This window comes from Ascaphus truei, chromosome 5 (genome assembly GCF_040206685.1).
Source record: "Ascaphus truei isolate aAscTru1 chromosome 5, aAscTru1.hap1, whole genome shotgun sequence".
NCBI classification, from domain to species: domain Eukaryota; kingdom Metazoa; phylum Chordata; class Amphibia; order Anura; family Ascaphidae; genus Ascaphus; species Ascaphus truei.
The window spans coordinates 165,899,673-165,912,463 of record NC_134487.1 but is presented as its reverse complement, the minus strand read 5'-3'; the positions used below and the strand labels follow the sequence as shown (position 1 = coordinate 165,912,463).

The following is a 12,791-nucleotide window of genomic DNA, read 5'->3' as shown; positions in this document are numbered from 1 at the left end:
TTTTGCTACTGTATATTATTGATTGTGCTCACAGTACACTGCCTTACCTTATTACATATACGGTGGATACCAGGAATTAGAGTTTACAAATACAGTATATTTAAACTATTTACTCTTTGATATGAACGATCATTTAAAAACATGCTGTGTTAATATTTACGGTTTTTAGATTTTCAAGGGAGCCCAAACAGGGAAAAGCTAAAAATCGGGACATTTGAACGATTTTGAGGAAATTTTCGGGGCACCGGGACATTTAATGAAAATCTGCGACTGTCCCAGCTAAATTAGGACATATGGGCGACTGTCCCAGCTAAATTAGGACATATGGTCACACTAGTCATAACAAAGAGGCATTTGTATGTAGAGAGACAAATATAAGAAAGACATTTAGATCATAGAACGCACAAGAAAGGAGTTTTAGGCTTTGGTCCCGCTGCAGCCGTGGTCCACCAGCTGCCTGCCTCTGGTCTGGAAGACCCACTGTCTCCTTCCGGCATGGCCGACTGCGTGCTGTGACGCGTCAGCCAGCCGGAGCTACAAGGAGCTTGAGGTTTCGGCGAGTGCTGCGTCACGTGACACGCAAGGCAGCCAATCCGATCCCCCCCTTCTGATTCTCCCCTCTGCTCCGATTAACCCCTCTGCTCCGATCAACCCCCCTGCTCAAATTTCCCCCCTCTGCTCTGATCTCCCTCCGATTCACCCCTGTGTGTATTTGTGTGTGTGTGAGTGCCTGTGAGCCTATGAGTGTGTATGAGTGCCTGTGAGTGTGTGAAGGTGCCTGTGTGTGTGAGGGTGCCTGTGTGTGTGAGGGTGCCGAGGGTGCCATGGGGCTGAGCGGGCTGATTGTGCTGAGGGGCGGCTGCAGTGCTGCACTGTGTGGCAGTCCTGCCCCCTCACATCATGGCCACGCACCCCCCCCCCCCACCCATTTTTGCCACGCCCCCCCCCCCCCCCCGCGCCGGAAAAAAATCACTGCGGTACAATTCATCGCGGTACAGTGAATTGCACGCGCCACCGGCAAGCAAGGCGGCCGTGAGGGCACGTGCAGCAGGGCCTTAGCCTTAGCTAAGAAGAGATAGACACTGGCTATGAGAAAAGGAGATCAATGAGAAAACTAATGTACACAGGTTAAGGAAAGGACTCCTGTCAAAGAACGTATTTTCTGCTACAGATGTAATACACCTAAGAAAAAGAACTCAGCTGGTAGCACTCTATAACTCAGAGTAGGTAGATTGTAGTAATTAAAAATACTTTATTAATGTTGTTTAAAATAAATGAGTGTACATAAAATGAAACAAAAGTGACTGTATATCCCAGTCATGTCCTACTAACGCCGGGGTTTAATTGTATGTTAGATGCTAGTGTTAGCATATAACTACATATAAGATATGATCCATTATCCAAGGTAGCACACATATATATATCACCATATAACAATGTATGTATAGGTATATTGGCACTCTATCATACCTCCATTGTAATCCCCTGAAGGGTAAATGTCAAAAGTAAGTGAGGTGTTTCCCCTCTAAGTCAATTGCTGTAATCGTTTTACAAGCTTGTCAGCTTGCAGCGTAGGTGTAGGTGTTTATACTATGCAAGTTCAAAATAACCCCTGGTTTATGCAGGTATTTATACAAAAAATCCAGGAAAAGTATCTGGATAGGAGATCAGATATACATACAGTATATATGTGTGCTACCTTGGTTAATGGATCATATCTTATCTGTAGTTATATGCTAACACTAGCATCTAACATACAATTAAACCCCGGCGTTAGCAGGATATGACTAGGATATACAGTCACTTTTGTTTCATTTTATGTACACCCATTTATTTTAAACAACATTAATAAAGTATTTTTAATTACTATGTAACATAGCCTCCCTGCAGTTACTTATTTTCCTGGGCCTTTCCTCTGTCAGACCTGTTAGTGCAGGCAGTGGAAAGGTTCATTCCTTTTCTTAGGCCTGTGTGTGTATTACAGCCTTGAATAATGCATCAGTATTCAAGGGCAGGCCTAGCAACTCTGAGGATGTCAATCTAAGGGGTGGATATTGGTTGGAACACCCCTTGATGTGTGTGGGCCAATCTGTATCTGGCTCCGGCTTGCTATGAGTCAGAGTTAGAGACACTCCAAAAGATATTCAAATTGGGACATCCTCCAAAATTATCAGTTAGTTCAGTTAGTAGTTAGGCAGTTCAGAGAGAGTCTGAAAGAAGTCAGTTAGAGGAAGAACTGTCTCTCCCTCCCATACCCTTGCCTGGGCTGGGAGGGAAGGGAATCATGCTGCCTAAATCAGGGCTCTGATTTAGATGAGGTAGAGAAAGAAGCAGATGATGATAAGAACCATGTGAACTGGCTATTCTCTCTCCTGGAGCTAACTGCTGAATAAATAGAGAAAAGACATGCTGTGTGTGAATTACTGTCTCTGGATGAAGGAGTGTCAGTGGTGGCCTATCCCCTGAAGATCCAAAGAGGATCCTCGCTGGCTGGAGACGCTGTACCAGAGGAAGACATCAAGGTAATCTGTCCCTCCTGTTCCCTGTTCTGGCTCTCCCCACACCACTGCAGGGCCCTCAGCCCTCCTGTTACCAGCAGGTTACACCACAACCCCATGAGAGTAACCAGAAAGGAGAGTACCCCACATATCCCTTAGGGGGGGTACCCTAAAAGGGTTACAACTACAATCTACCTACTCTGAGTTATAGAGTGCTACCAGCTGAGTTCTTTTTCTTAGGTGCATTATCAGTATATTTCTCAGAAGAGCACCATTACTTACCCACTCATTTCTAATGACAATCAGCTGAGCAGAGGTTACCATTCCCTTCCCCTCTTCCCTACCTGTATACTGCTACAGATGTAGCAAGACTTACTGTCCTTGTGGGTGCAGACATTTTTTTTAAAAATCAAGGCCCGATCGCAGCTCAATCACGGTCCCTCCTTGGCCGCAAGGACAGGAAGTTTTGAGGCCCAGAAGGATTAACGCTGTGAGAGTCCATGCTTTGGAATGAAAACTGCAGTATTAATGATTTGCTTGAATGGGCCATCTGCAGGGAGGAAATACCGATCTTCACCTTTCAGACGAACTGCGCAGACGGGGGTCTATGCCTGGATTCGTGTCTCCATAGCGCAGGTAAAATGCAGAGCAGTAATTCCTTCCTCCTGGATGATGTAGAAGCCTTTATATGAGTCTCTATAACATGGGGGGGGGAAGCTATAGGTCATATTTGGTCATCTACATCATCAAGGGGGCTTGATAATGTTACGTCTGTGCAGCTCATCTGAAAGGTGAGTATTTTCTCCCTGGAGATGGCCAAAAAAGGATTAATACTGCAGGGCCCCATTCAGAAGCATGTAACCCCGTAGAGTTAATCCTCCTGGGCCACTTACTGGCCTCAGTGCCGCGAGAGCTGTAGCCACAATGAAGCAGCACCGGAGCAGTGACAATTGTGGCACAGAGGACAGTAAGTCTTGCTACATCTGTACTTCGAGGAATGGTGAATTAGTTATGTGTTCGTGGAAATAAAGTAACGAGCAATTGTTGTGCTGGGTCTTTTCTTCAAGTTACAGTACCTGTTCACATCACAGAAAAGAAAGATAAACAAAAGGGAAAAGGGCATGAAAAAGACAAAGCAATAAAATAAGGAAAATTTATGAGCAGTTTAGAAAAAAATGAAGGAAGCTTTTTTTAAGCTCCCACATTTTGCAGTACAGAGTTCTCATATTTATTTTTCCCCAGGAGAAAACTAGATTCTTTGCAGGCTTCAGTATCTTTTATTGCATTAAACTTAGAGTTACAGTACAGTACACAAAGAAGGTATACATGAGCTTTTGAGAGACCACACAGGTCCTTTGTGTTTATATCAGAACAGGAATAATGTTCCAGTTATTGAGCCACTAATCTCAATAATATGGGACATCCATGTTACAGACTCTGTGTTAGCTTACAATGACCTTGGGCAGTTTCCTCTGTCAGGTTGAGGCTCAGGCACCAAAGTTATTTGAGACGGCAACTCAGTGCCACTTCATTGATCTATCGTGCTCGGCTCTTTATCTAATAGTAGTAATTAGGAAAACGTTATTATGAATACATGTATTATTTGGTTAATTACAAATGTGGTGAAATGTGATCTTCCTTTTTAATAGAAATTGTAGAATGTATCAATGAAACGGTAAACTGCATTATCTGTGAATAGCTGTCTTTAACCCATTCAGACCTGGTTCATACCTTGAAATCTATATATCGATTGGTAAAAGAAAAATGCAGCAGTACTCCAAATATAGTAACTAACAAAATTAATGTATTACTCACTTAATAAATGCAACATTTTGACCCTGAAGAAGACCGCGAGAGAGGGGGCGAACCTTTGCACGTATTATGCGAATAATACATTAATTTATGCACCGTATTTGGAGGGATGCTGCATTTTTCCTGACCTATCATTATATGCTCATTTAGGGATCTGAGTTGGCCCTTAGCAGTACTAGCACCTGTTGACCAGCTGCATTTTTTGATTCTTGCTTTGTGTTTTTCTGTTTTTTTACACTGCCTTTAACCCCTTAAGCACCACTCACCTTAGTCATGTTCGCAATCATGTAAGCTAGGTTGGCAAGGGTTACAATACTGTATATTACTGGGTAACAAAGGTAGGAATTATTATTTGCCCAGAAAGAGAGCAACTATTGCAATAAGTATGTGGATGGAAATGGAGTAACACTGTAAAGGTTTTGTATTCACAATTACATGGCAGAGCTATCATAATAAAAGCAGGCATCAGTATAATATTCCATGTTTATATTACTATCTCACTTTCCATTGCATTTATACTATGCTCCCTTTAGACTGCTGAGTGACTGCATAAATAAATATCTTCTCAACATCTGACAGCTCCTTGTACATTGGATCTGTAAATTATTCTGCAATTTGTATGATTGAAACATGTACTAGAGAATCTAAACATTATTTCATTCAAAATCCTATATGTTTTTTTTTTTAAATAAATTAGGTGTGCAGTATTCAATAATACTTACTGAATTTTCTCCCCCACTCTTTATGCCTTTTTTTAAATGATTTTTAATTTATTAAGCTTCCTTGTGTTGCTGTAGCCACTACAGTATTTAAGAAGCTAACCCATTTCCTTTTTTTTCAATAGGCAGCCATATTGCATGCCCTGGATAACAGGATCATGGCCGATCGATTGTCATCTTAGATAATTGCATTGCCGAAAAGGCAGGAACTGTTGCATTTATAAAAACAAAGAAAGACAAAACATATTTGGGTAAGTGGAAATACCCCTTTAAATAAAAATAGAAAACCATTTATTTTCTAAGCAGTCAAATACTGTATGTGGGACAGTTATCAATTTAAATTGAATGGGGAGTCAAATCCCTTGCTAGTTCCTGTAAAACAATTTGTTGATTTTTATTCTAATTGACTTTTCTTTCAACTTTTTATCCTTTTCACACATTTTATTTTATAATATTGATGTACAATAATAACGGCCGCCATTTTGTATTCTAGATTTTTGTAGGTTTTAAAAATTCAGCATCTAATTTTTTCTTCCATTTAACAAAACAAACAGCAGGATACAAATAATTGTATATTCTGGGGACTATGCATCAACGTAGAGAAAAGTGTGTGTAGACGCATTGCTCTGGTTTTTTTTGAAGCAGAGCTGCATCATGCAAGAACAGTTTCCGATACCTGAAGCTGAATGTTTTACTTATGTTAATTCTGATATTGCAGATTTGTTGGGGTCAAGTAAAAGGACAAAAGACGGTGGTGCACCTCATTATATTATGTGCACCATGTAACACTTCCCCAACGCCTCTTACTGACACTCCCCAAGACACATGGTTAATTAATAACCCACATATGGCTTGTTCCACAAAGCTCTGTTAAATCAAGGCTCAAAACGTCACATTGGCTAAATTAGGAAAGGATGTTATTTTCAGAAGTTCACACATATTCACAAAGCTAATTATATGCACAAACAATGTTCCACATCACATTAGCATAGGCTTACCATTGTGTTATTATAGCATAACATTGAGTTATAATCCAATAATGTAAAGTTAAGTATGTTTAAGCCTTACTCCCTTCCTGAACACTTACTGGCAAATGAGGATTCTCCCATACTTTGAATATGGGAATAAAGAGTTTGTACATCCAAACACCCATTTGCATGCTCACTGAATAGAATGAATGTGAATCATTAATTTACTCATTAAGTGTAATTTAGAATGTTTTATACACCAGAATTTTTCAGACTAAGTCGCTAACAGTACTTTATGCAAAATAATCCTCAAAACCTTCTGCCTAATGCATCATATTTATTCATGTCTTCTAACTTAAAAAGCATAGGGTGCCTATTGAAGAAGAGAGTTCAGAGCAAGACGAGTGAAGGGTGCTCAGATAAACCATTGGTGCCGGTGACCATAGCAGTCATGGCTCCGGAGTCTTGATACATCTGTATATACTTCTATGGCATGTTGGAGCAATGGCATATAACAAGACAATAATAGTACAACAGTACCACCACTATGAAACTAAATTAATCACTTATAAAGCTTCTTTAGTAAAATATTCTAGATTTAGAAAGGTTCATGTATGCCAACAAAAACATAAATTATTTGCTGTAGCCCTTTGCTGCAATATAGTATTACTCTTGCCCCATCCCATCATATTACTGCTTCAGGGAATGGTACTGTACTGCAGCTCATAATACCAAATATTGGTAATATTTAACCTAACGTACTATAGAATAGCTGATGGCGTGAGAGGACATTTTCAATTCAACAAACTACGTCTATGATGCAATTATCTTCTATTAGTACACATTTTGTCTGTTTAATAACTAGTAACAATTTGGTTGATCATAAGATATTTGAAAATCTATAGATAAGTGTGGAGTGTGCTCACATTCATTGCATAATATGTGTGCATACTGTTATATGCAAGGGAAGGCACTTTCACTGATGTTTTGGTTATATATATATATATAAACAAAACTGCAACATTTTTGCCAATAAATTAAAAGATTTTAAAAAAATTACCAAAATTCAAAATGGATTTACTCATCCCATCATTTAATAATAAAAAATAAAACCTCATGACTTCTGGCAAAACTATATATATATATATATATATATATATATATATATATATATATATATATATATATATATATATATATATGCACGGCCCTGAAACGTTGGCTTTCGTGTAACTGTTTGTTTCAATACAGTTTATTTTGGATTACTCCTTGCTGGTTGCTGTCTCTTTACTGGTCTTTGGGCTGGTTCATATGCTGTGTGGATTCCTATGGGACTAGCAACTGCCTTTTGCTCTACATTAGAGTGGTGACTGCTTTTTTTGTGGTATATATATATATATATATATATATATATATATGTATATATATATATATTTAGTTTAGTAAAACTAAATATATATATATATATATATTTAGTTTAGTAAAACTATATATATATATATATATATATAGATATATATATATATCTATATATATATATATATATATATAGTTTTGCCAGAAGTCATGAGGTTTTATTTTTTATTATTAAATGATGAGATGAGTAAATCCATTTTGAATTTTGGTAATTTTTTTAACAAAACTTTTAATTTATTAGCAAAAAATGTTGCAGTTTTGTTCAAAAAGTGTGGCCATTGTATAACCTCCCCTCTCACTGAAAACAACAAAAATAAATGAATACGAGGATAAGCCTTTTTAATATTTTGGCTCAAATTTTGTGTGGAGTCGAGACTTAGTTCGGAATTCTGCTCGAAAGTCTAACATGACCATCCTTGATTACCATTTTCAGGGTTTAAGAGCACTCCCATTATACAGTAGCACTCCTGCCATGGGTGCATACAAGATAAAGTAGCAAGTAAGCAAAATGATATGTACTAAAGGAAGAAGAATCCAGGCGCTCCAATGGTCTTTGGTGAAGAAAAACAGTGATTATTCAAGCAGGATCGACATTTCAGTCCACTCTGGGACCTTTGTCAAGAGCAAGGTCCCAGAGTGGGCTGAAACTTGATCCTGCTTAAATAAACACATTGTTTCTTTCCCAAAGACCATTGGAGTGCCTTGGTTGTTCTTCCATTCCATTCTTCATTACATACATACTAATTAGTGGTTTATAGAAATGATTTGTAAATTGTTTCCAATTGTACTTGTACTTGATGTGTGATGTTGAGGTTGGATAGGTAGTGGTTAGAGATGGGCAACATTTAGATCTGCCTCAGCCGGTTCACTCAGTCCACAGGTTTCCACGGAATAGTCTTAAAAAAAACAAACCTGGCCCTAGAACCTCCTTCCACATTACTGTTGGAAGTACCATCATTTACCCAGTAGCCCAACATGCTGCCTAGGGGTCACACTTGACTCCTCTCTCACATTCTCCCCTCACTTTCAAAACGTATCTAAAACTTTTAAAGCTTTACACTCTTCTGCTGCTACTTATATCTCAGCCCTAATTTCTCGCTATGCACGATCCCGACCCTTGCGTTCTACCCCCTTTGTATCCAAAGCCTTCTCCCTTTCTCACTGACTGCCCCACACCTCTGAAATGCCTTGCCCCTCAATACCCGACTAGCACCCTCTCTATCCACCTTTAAGACCCACCTTAAGACACACTTGCTTAAAGAAGCATATGAGTAGCACCGTGGCTAATACTATACACGATACATAAAGCTTGGCCCCCTGCAAACTCACTTAGTTGAATGCCCTCCTACTGTCTCTGTACGTTCTCCCTATCAATTAGATTGTAAGCTCTTTGGAGCAGGGACTCCTCTTCTACAATGTAACTTTTATGTCTAAAGCACTTATTCCCATGATCTGTTATTTGTTATTTATATGATTGTCATGTGCATTACTACTGTGAGGCGCAATGTACATTAATGGCACTATATAAATAAAGACATACATACATACAAAAAGGGCGATCTGCCTATTTTTTTTTCTATCACTGACAATCTACATGGCGGATTAATAATCCGTGGTCGGATATTTAACAATCCGGCAGCATGTTTGGGAATCCGTGGATTGGATTCTTACAAATCTGTTCGGATTGAAACTGGAATAATCCGTCATACGATTTTACACTGCGGAACGGATTTTGAATGGAGAGTCCGGGAAACGGATTGCTTTCACTTAGATTCGTTTTCTTTGGTAAATATAGTGCAGTTTCTGCACTACTTTTGCACTGAAAAGACTTTAGTAAATAATTACCCAAGAGTCCTTTGTTCAGGTTTGAAGCATGCATCTTATTCAATAACCTACATTAATTTAACAACCCTTAGGATGTGTGAAACAAGTCTTTCTTAAAAATAAGCAAATGTTTGCTAGAAATAACATTTAAAGTACTTGAATAAGCTATTTCTCCTCAGTCTATCAACTGGATGATTTCTGGATACAAACCCGTCTGTGTAAAGATAATAGTGACAACCTTCTGTAAATGTTTTCTGATAGCCTCATACAGGGTGGAAGATATTTAAAAAAGGACATTCTGAAATTGAATGGCTTAACATAGGCTTGTTCTTTTCCTTTTATAGCATCATGTTCTCATTACCTCTCCTTTTAAAAGCCTACAGAAAGTCGTTTCCCGTACGCACAATTTATCTACTATATATTTGTGAAAGCACTGTACGTCTGCATCCCAAGGGCCAATCGCATAGCACTTTTGGCCTGTCACTCCGGCTCAGGCCATGCCCGCCCCCGCACACCTCTCATTGGCCTGCATCCAACACCAATGCCTCACTGTCCCACCCCTCAGTGACTCTCATTGGCCTGCGTCCAACACCAATGCCACACTGTCCCACCCCTCACTGAGCTACCACTTCCACACTGTCCCACCCCTCACTGAGCTTTGGGAACGCTTTGCATGCCACGCTTCACAGCTCTCAAAACCCTCACCGTCTGCTACCACACAACTGCCGAATCAGGTACAGAATCAGCACTATTACCTACACACAACGCACGATAACACCAAACACTGCACACACAGACATTCACACAACACCAAACACTGCACACTGCCTCTTCAAAACACCACCCTCGACCACCCCCCCCCCGGTCCACGCCACAGATCTCCCTCCCGCTACCGCAGACGATCTACGGGCCGCGGCCTACACTACAACACCATCGCCACCGGCCCACACGCCACACATCTCCCTCCCGCTACGTCAGACACTCTATGGGCCGCGGACCGGGCGGCACGCCACAGATCTCCCTCCCGCAACCGCACACCCTCTACGGGCCGCGGCCTACACTAAAACACCATCGGCACCGGACCACATGCCACATATCTCCCTCCCGCTACCTCAGACACTGTACGGGCCGCGGACCGGCCCGCACGCCACAGATCACCCGCCAAACACCATCGGCACCGGCCCACACGCTCCTCCTCCGGAGGAGACCGCACGCCAGATCTCCCGCCAAACACCATCCGCACCGGCCCACACGCTCCTCCTCCACAGGACACCGCACGCCAGATCTCCCGCCAAACACCATCCGCACCGGCACGCACGGTCCTCCTCCGGAGACCACGGCACGCCACAGATCTCCCGCCAAACAAACGCCCCCAACAAACAAACACACACTATGCTAGGTACTCACTTCGGCACCGGCCCGCACGGAGCTCTTCCGAAGGCCAGCGAACGCCACAGATCTCCTGCCAAACACCATCGGCACCGGCACACACGCTCCTCCTCCGGAGGACACCGCACGCCACACATCTCCCGCCAAACACCATCCGCACCGGCACGCACGGTCCTCTTCCGGAGGCCACCGCACGCCACACATCTCCCGCTACCACACCCCCTCCGCTGACAAAACACCTAGCACTGGAACTCAGCTGTTCGTTCAAATAAAATATATTTTGCTAACAATGCCAATTTAACCGTCTGTCTCATTTATTGCACAAACACTAATCACACCACCACTCACACACAACACTCACCCACACAACACGCAACTAACATACACTTCGCAAATTTGCCCTCATATACATGTGCTTTCTACTGCTGTTGCTTTACAAACACAATTTTTACTAATATTACATAACATTCACATGACCTTACAACTTTCACATACAACATTTACACGTACTTATTCACACTTCACATCCCGGGCAACGCCGGGTATCTCAGCTAGTTCTAAATAAAACTATGCTACATTGTGTATTGAAATACATTTGAAAACATGATTCAGTATATTCTAAACTTGCAATAATAATAATAATAATAATAATAATAATTTAGATACTAATGGGGCTTTTCAATAAAGTGCGATAATGCCAATGAAACACTACAGCAATGGAACTCCTATTCAAATTAATGGCATTTTCTGTTCGATAGAAACTGATCTGCACTATCGCGCTTTAATGGATAATCCCTTAAGGATTTATACTCTGCATTTAAGGGTACTAGATTGGTATTCCCGCTACAGTTCATGTGTGATGGTAGTGAGGTGCTTACTAGGTAGGAGATGAGCTGTACACGAGAAAAGGAACCTAGTTTCTAGCCCTCTATCACTAACTGTGGATTCTGAAGTAATTAACATACATTTATTGTCAAACCAAGAATTTAAAATATAGGGTTTTAAAAGAAATGCAACATATATTATGTAGCTATAATCAGAGGGTGAGTACTGTATAAGTGCTCATGATCAAACATATAAGCGTATGATGTGCTGTAATGCAGCCGTCATTGGTAGTCCCATTCTGGATTGAACAAACCCCTGGTAGGGGTAGAGGAGGGGTAAAATATAGTGCCCCTTGCCCTGTACTACTCTGAAGTAGTAAACTGTGTTAGAATTTTCTGACATTACAGTATAAATGGTCAGATGCTGGCACAATGTCCAGTGTGCAGTATGGGAGTGTCACGAATGGGTAAGTATACTCAAAGATAAAATGCTGCAGTAACCCTGATTGGGTGATTCTTCAAGAATATATGTAATGGGTTCTCACCACATTACCAGCGTATGCTGATCACAGATAGCCGGTGGTGTGATTGTCAGTATAGAATGCCTATACCAGCACTGATCGCATGGATGTACCTGTGTAGGTATAAGAACGTGTAGTGGTGGAAAGTAACGCACTTCCCCAGCATCAAAGCGATTAACACATATATATATGTCTATTATCTATATATAATAGTATCTATATATAATAATAGTATCTATATATAATATTATCTATATATATATATATATGTAACAGTGTTTCCCCCACCCGATGGGAGATTCTGCTGAACACTACCATTTATCGGAAAGCTACAGCCACCAACAGCATGCTGCAGGCCAACAGTAGCCAACACCCTGCAACACACAAGTGAGCGGGATACCAATCGGCAAATCCCTAAGACTAAAGAGAAACTGAGGCAGTAAAATGACGAACAGATTCCTTGAAAGGGGATACAGTAATAAGGTCATCAAATATGCCTATTAAAGGGCAAAATATCAAACACGTGCAGATCTACTAAAGGACAACACAAAGGGCCAAGACCAGAAAATGGATAGGTTCGTGGGTACATATAACAAACAATGGAAACAAGCACAAGACATTTTATCAAAACATTGGCATATCTTGACAGCAGAGAGTGACATCAACGAAGTCCTACCCACATATCCATCCATGGTGAGCAGACGGGCACAGAACTTAAGGGATACTCTGGTACATATCCACTTTAGTGGACAGGAAACCCCAACATGGCTACCACCAAAACCAGTGGGAACATTTTAATGCTAGAGATGCAAGGCCTGGC

The 12,791-nt window shown here is 40.9% G+C and overlaps 1 protein-coding gene and 1 long non-coding RNA gene across 3 annotated transcripts in view; one reads left to right on the top strand and one right to left on the bottom strand.

The window, feature by feature from the left end:
* FSTL4 (follistatin like 4) overlaps window positions 1-12,791 on the bottom strand; it is a 1,082,354-nt gene that overhangs the window by 803,195 nt on the left and 266,368 nt on the right. The gene's annotated exons all lie outside the window — the stretch shown is intronic.
* LOC142494492 (uncharacterized) overlaps window positions 1-12,791 on the top strand; it is a 96,130-nt gene that overhangs the window by 48,955 nt on the left and 34,384 nt on the right. For both annotated transcript variants that reach the window (XR_012801483.1, XR_012801484.1), the window contains one exon: window positions 5,155-5,280. This is a non-coding gene — a long non-coding RNA (uncharacterized LOC142494492). The remainder of the gene's footprint in view (window positions 1-5,154; window positions 5,281-12,791) is intronic.